Below are 6000 nucleotides of genomic sequence, written 5' to 3'. Positions count from 1 at the left end.
GAACATGCCAGTACTGGAAAACAGAACTGCCATGTGTGGGTTTTTCAGCTTTATAAATAACTGCATTTAAGTTGCCAGCATGGTAACTTATCTACTCAGTCCCATCAGTGAAATCGAGCAATTTCAGAGTCAGGTCATCCTGAAGTAGGCACATAAGCCTTGATTCAATTTAGCTAAAAGTAAGCACACAGTAGCATTTGAAATGGCTTGGGTAGCCAAGACCTCCATGGCAGGCTAGGAAGTATAACATGGAAAATATGGATAACCCATGCTTTTCTGGAGCAATAGCTACAGTTCAGGAGGGATACTGGTTAGATCTGGGACCTACCTTAAACAAACTTCCTTTAGAAATCCTAATCTGTGATCCAAGTATCACAATATAAAAGGCTGATGATGCTCACCTGCTTGCCTGGCAAGGCAAATGGGAAGGAAGAGATTAACCAAGTTACCTAAGAGCAGCAAAGAACTGAAGAGGATCCTGTAGATACTGTTAATCTACAGGATTAGAACATGCATACACCTGGCAGCTTTAATCTAGTAGGATTAATTGCCCCAAATCTGTGTCTGTATAGCATCAACGGCAATGGTCCCAGATTCCCTTTTTATGCTCCTGTATTACAGTACGGTACATTGTGTAAACTGTAGTCCAGTATTTGAGCAGTGGCTACATCTTCAGAGATATTCTAGTCCAAGGCCAACACTCTGCAGTTACAAAAGAGTAGGATAGCTGGTAACCCTACCACCACACCTGTGCCTGCCTTTGCACTAGTACCAACACCATGGTTGAAAAGTTGTAAGCTGTGATAGTAACACACTAGAACTCAATATGCAAAACCTGAGTAACAAAGAGAACAATCTTTGTGATTGCACAGAAGGCTCAACACTAAAACTGCCATGGAGAAGCATTAATAGGTACAACCAGGGATATTAACATGGGCAATGAAGTAATGAAATAGTGGAAAAGCATATGCTAAGTAAGCCTTTTGTATACATACATAATGACAATGGAAGACTGAACTGCGGGTGTCCTGATTTATGCTGATTTACAAGTCTTAAATGAGTTGGTCTTCTTGCTTATTATATAACTCTAACTGTAAATGAAAAAATAATCCTTGGAACTTGTAATTCGCAGTTGTTCTGGTACATACTCATTTACAATCCATATGGTGTTAAACTAGAAAAAATGTACAGCTATCCTACTGGCTATATCTCTTTAATGAATAGAATTTATCAGTTGCAGCACATCAAATCAGGATCAGGTAACTATTAAGCTGGATGATGCGGATGCAGAAAACCTGGACTCTGATTGAAAGGCCTGACCACATGTCTTGTGTCTATTGCTTGTTTAAGCTGAAAATCTGATCATCTTATTTTGCTGCATTCCAGTTAAGCTTTCTTTTCGCATGTACTGAACTTTAGGATTAGTTAATGAAAGCAAAGAAACATTTTCATTCTATTTTTACTACAGCTTTCTAAGACAGAAGGATGGAGAGAACTGGCAGAACACTGTTTGACAGGAACAGGAGTTCCAGCAAGTACATTTCTTCAGGCATCTTTCAACTCTAATGTATGGAACAAATACAAGCCAACAAACCAAGGCTGAATGCAAAATGCAATCAAGATGCATTGCTATTTGGCAGATTATAATGGCACTTCTCAGATCCATCTGAAATTAAAGCCCCAAGCTACGGCACTTCTTGTGTGAGACAAGTTAAAAATGGGTGCTGCACCAGTGAGTTTACAGAGCTGGGAGCGAAATGGAAGTTCAAAAAGTGAAAAATCTTCAAGGCCAACAGACAACAAAAGAGGACTGTAAAGCCTGGCTGTAAAGCCAGGACTGTACCATGGCGTCTCTCAGCTATTATTTCAAAGGTAGTGTCTGTCAAGTTAGAAGCAGAATGGGAGCTAAGACCTGTCATCTCCTTGTTTGCAGAATAAGATGCCACTTGGCACCTTGTTATTTGCATGTTGTTTGCAACTTGGAAAAGATAAATGCAATATGGCCCAATATCCTTGAAAAGATACCACCTACAGGTTTTAGTAAACTGTGTGAACAAAACACCTTCAAACTACATGACCACATTTTTTTTCCCATTCAGGATTTCAACAAGTACAGCTCTTGCGGTAGCCTGCTCTCTACCATGTATTTCATTTTTAAAATGACCTCATTTCTTATCCCAAGTTCTGTCGCTGTGCTTTCCCTTGGAAAAAGAAACTGAATTAACTTCCAGTGTAATGCTGCCTTGGCAGAATCTGGTCAGAAATCTCAGCTGAATCACTCCTTAAAAAGCTTGCTGCCATGCATGCTGCTGTCCCCATCCTTGAGGTTGGTGAATGAATCAGATAATCATTACAGCATCAACCACCTCCCCTTCACCTCTGCTGGGTCAGAAAACTTAGTATCCGAGTCAGTCACTGCATGATTAGACCCAAGTGTCAGAAGTGAAGCAGTTATCCACACAAGAATGGCTCCCAGCAGGGACAGCTGAATGGGAAAAAAAGCCAAAGTTTAAGCTGAAATGGAAGCTGCCTACCTCAGGGAATAAATAGTGCTACTGGACCAGCTGTGCTTGCGTCAGAAATCTCTCCCTGGTATGTCTGTTGACAATGATACAGCATTAGAAAGGTAACTGACAGTTGACTGAACTGAATGAGTACAGTTGACATCACCAGATACAGTGAAAAAAACAATCCAGTATTTACTAGAAGAGAAAAAAAAGTTCTGTCCCTGTCTGGGGACACAGTGCCCTTGTCACAGGCTGCTACACAGCTAGACAAGATAAGCAGGCACCTCTCTATACCTCTACGCAGACACAGCTTGTTATTCCATCCAAAGTTCAAAGAGAAGTAGTTTGTGAGCGGTTTGTTGAAAGCAGAGATTTTCCCTAATTAATTCCCATCTTCTCAGCTAGAAAGCTGTTTATATATGACTGCCAGAAAAGAAACCTATTTAAAAAAAAAAAGCCATTTTCCTTTCGCAATATGGGTTCTTCAGTCTCTAATCAGCAAGAGATGTTATATTAAACAGACATGGGAGAGAAAAGCCTTTGGTTACAATTAACTTCACAATCTGATTCCCAGTGAAAAAAGACACACTGAAGAAAGGACTGTGCAAAACGTCTTCCTATTTTATAGATCAAGGACAGACGAAGCCATTTCACACTGCAGAATGTACATCTGCACAATTTATCCATTACATATTCCAATTAATGTCTAAACAACCGGCGAGATGGGGAAAGTGCCATTATCCGACTGTCACTGTGAGGACTAAAGGCTGGAGCAAACTGCATGGCTCGCCCACGCAAGAACTGATCCCTGAGCTCCCCAGAGTCCCCACACTGGCTCAGCCCTCCCTTCACATCACTTTACTTTCCATGCACTGTAGTTTATGAATTGAACATCCTCCCCCAGAGAAAGTCTGCAAAATCGCCATCTTCTGATCCCTCACCACTGATGAGGGGGATGGGGAAAAAATCAGGACAAACACATTTCTGTCAAGGGAAGGAATTCAAAGTAGCTCTTTTAAATTCTGCAAAACATCTAATTGTGGAGAGGTTTTATTTGGAATTTAAGTATCTCCCTGTGGTATAGCTTAATCCACTTTAGAAAGGCCCACCCCACACACAGCTTAACTGATTAATGTCTGTGTGTACATGAGATATTAATTCCTCACCAAGCAACATTCCTACTGTTTCAGGTTTGAACCCATGCAGAGGAACCACGTCACTGCTTGATACACTAAAAGTAACGGGGGTTAGGTATCTTCCCCTCTAAAGTGCAATTTTTTCCCCTCCCTGGCAAAGTCCCTACTAAATCATGGATGCCTGGAAGGACATGAGGACACCAATATTGCATTTCAAGTAGCTTCACTATTACAAAGAATCATCACATCAGCTGAAGAGGTTACAAAAATCTATTTTAACACAATCCACCTGCAATTGGTTTTCAATGACTCCCTCAAGACCCCTTAAATGTGCGCACTTCAGATACTTCATAACAACCATGGTACTTTACCATCCACTGATGATACTGGCCTGTGAGTAAAACCTCTGCTGACTACAAAAGGCAGCAACAGTACCTCTCTTTGCTGCTACCCCCGCTCTGCAAGGAGGTGTTAAGATTTCCTTTTCCAAAACCATTATTCTCCCAAAGCCTTGCAGAAGTGCTTTTTATTTTAGATTGCACAAAGGAAGAACAAAGCTAGGTAACTGTCTGTAAGAACAGGGACATTTCTTGACAAAAGGATATATGCCTTTTATATTAAAGCAAAGAGCCCATCCCTTTCTTTCCCACTCCACTTCCTGCCTCAAAACTCTTTTGGCAATTCCTGCTTCTTCCCCCCAAAAAGTAAAAAAAGGTAACTGTGCCACTTTCTGCTCCTGAAGCAGTGGCAGTTGAAAACAACCAATGACAGTATATAGGTTGGGGAGAAAAAAAAAAGATGGAACAATTTCTTTTGCTTCCCTCACCCTCAATCCCAACAGAAAGACCAATACCGATTCTAGAAGAAATGAAAATCAGGATGAAACCAAGATGGATGTTGAAAGGCAAATAAAGCACTCACAAGCTAGCTTCATAATACTTTTTATCTCTAGTTATACAAAGTACAATTGCTGGGTAAAACAAGCCCATAGTTAAATTATTTTTTCACTGTTCTGTTTCTTTTTCTCTGTAATGCTTCCTAGAGAGACTTAACAGGATGACTTCTGACAAGTTATTCTGTGACACAACCGGTACAATCTGGTTTCCTACCAACTACTGCATCATGTTCTAATACATGTGATGGAGCTCACAGCCTCATTCTATGCATATGCACCCCCTGTATATGCACAAATACATGTGTAGGGTGAAACTGCTGCCTGACACTCCCTGGGGACCTTCCTCTGACTGGGGATCTACTTTGTGAAATACATAGGAATTTTACCTTTAAAATTTGTACCAGTCAAGTTAAAATTGGTAGTAGTTATTCACGGGATTCAGAAGAGACAGACACATAATATACTCACAGCATTGAGTACACAGAGATATCGAGTTGTGATAGATAACCTATTAAACATTCTTACTCTGGTTAGTCAAACCTTTAGACTAATATACCAAAAAAGAAAACCCTTCATTCAAAACAAAACAGTTTATTCCCCCCCCCAGTGATTTTGTTTGCTTGTTTTTTGTTTTCTTTTTTTTACTTTAAATAGGTGATGCTGCATGAAATGCTAAGAGCCATTATATTTTACAAAATAAAGTCAGAACTTTTTTTTTCTATCAAGCTTTTAAAAAAATAAAATACATGGAGTTCTAAGAACAACTTTCAACAGTATTTGTTTAGAAGACAAGACTTAGAGCAATGAATTTACTTACATCTAGCATGTTCTAGCAGTCCTGGGGCTCTCCTGTTCTTCATGCTGTAATGGTTCGCAGGAGTTGGGAACAGAATACGCAGATCATCCTGAAAAAAGTCACTAGTTGGATCAGAAACATCCAGACAGTTTTTCGGCACTCAGCTGGTATGTGTTCTACAAAATTATTTGGAAAATACACTGAAAAAATACGCAGGGTCACTCGACAAGCAGAAATACAGATGAAATACTGGTTAGATTATATTCCACTGACTCAGGCAAGGTTTTCCACCTCTGTGCCCGAGGTTCTCAGTTTATGAAGTGGTCAGTGATTTACAGTGAAGTCATGGTATTCCTAAGCCTTATGTATCATAGTCAGATTCCATTTGGGTTCACAGGCTAACATTTATAACTGACTTAGTGTATAGCTTTAATAGGCTGTTGCACAGTCCAGCACATGAACAGGTTATTACATTCATTTTAAACCACAAGACATAGTGAACAATAATGTATTAGTTAATAATCTGTTTATAAAAGTTACGTTCAACACTGTATAAACTTCTTTGGAAAGTGGAATCTGCTGCAGGATCAGGTTGATAACATCTTTTGGGTTTATAACAAGGAGTCATCCTTGGTCTATCTGGTCAACCAGTGCAGAGTAGCTCAT

Source organism: Balearica regulorum, chromosome Z (assembly GCF_011004875.1).
Source record: "Balearica regulorum gibbericeps isolate bBalReg1 chromosome Z, bBalReg1.pri, whole genome shotgun sequence".
Lineage (NCBI taxonomy): Eukaryota > Metazoa > Chordata > Aves > Gruiformes > Gruidae > Balearica > Balearica regulorum.
This window is presented reverse-complemented; position numbering follows the sequence as displayed.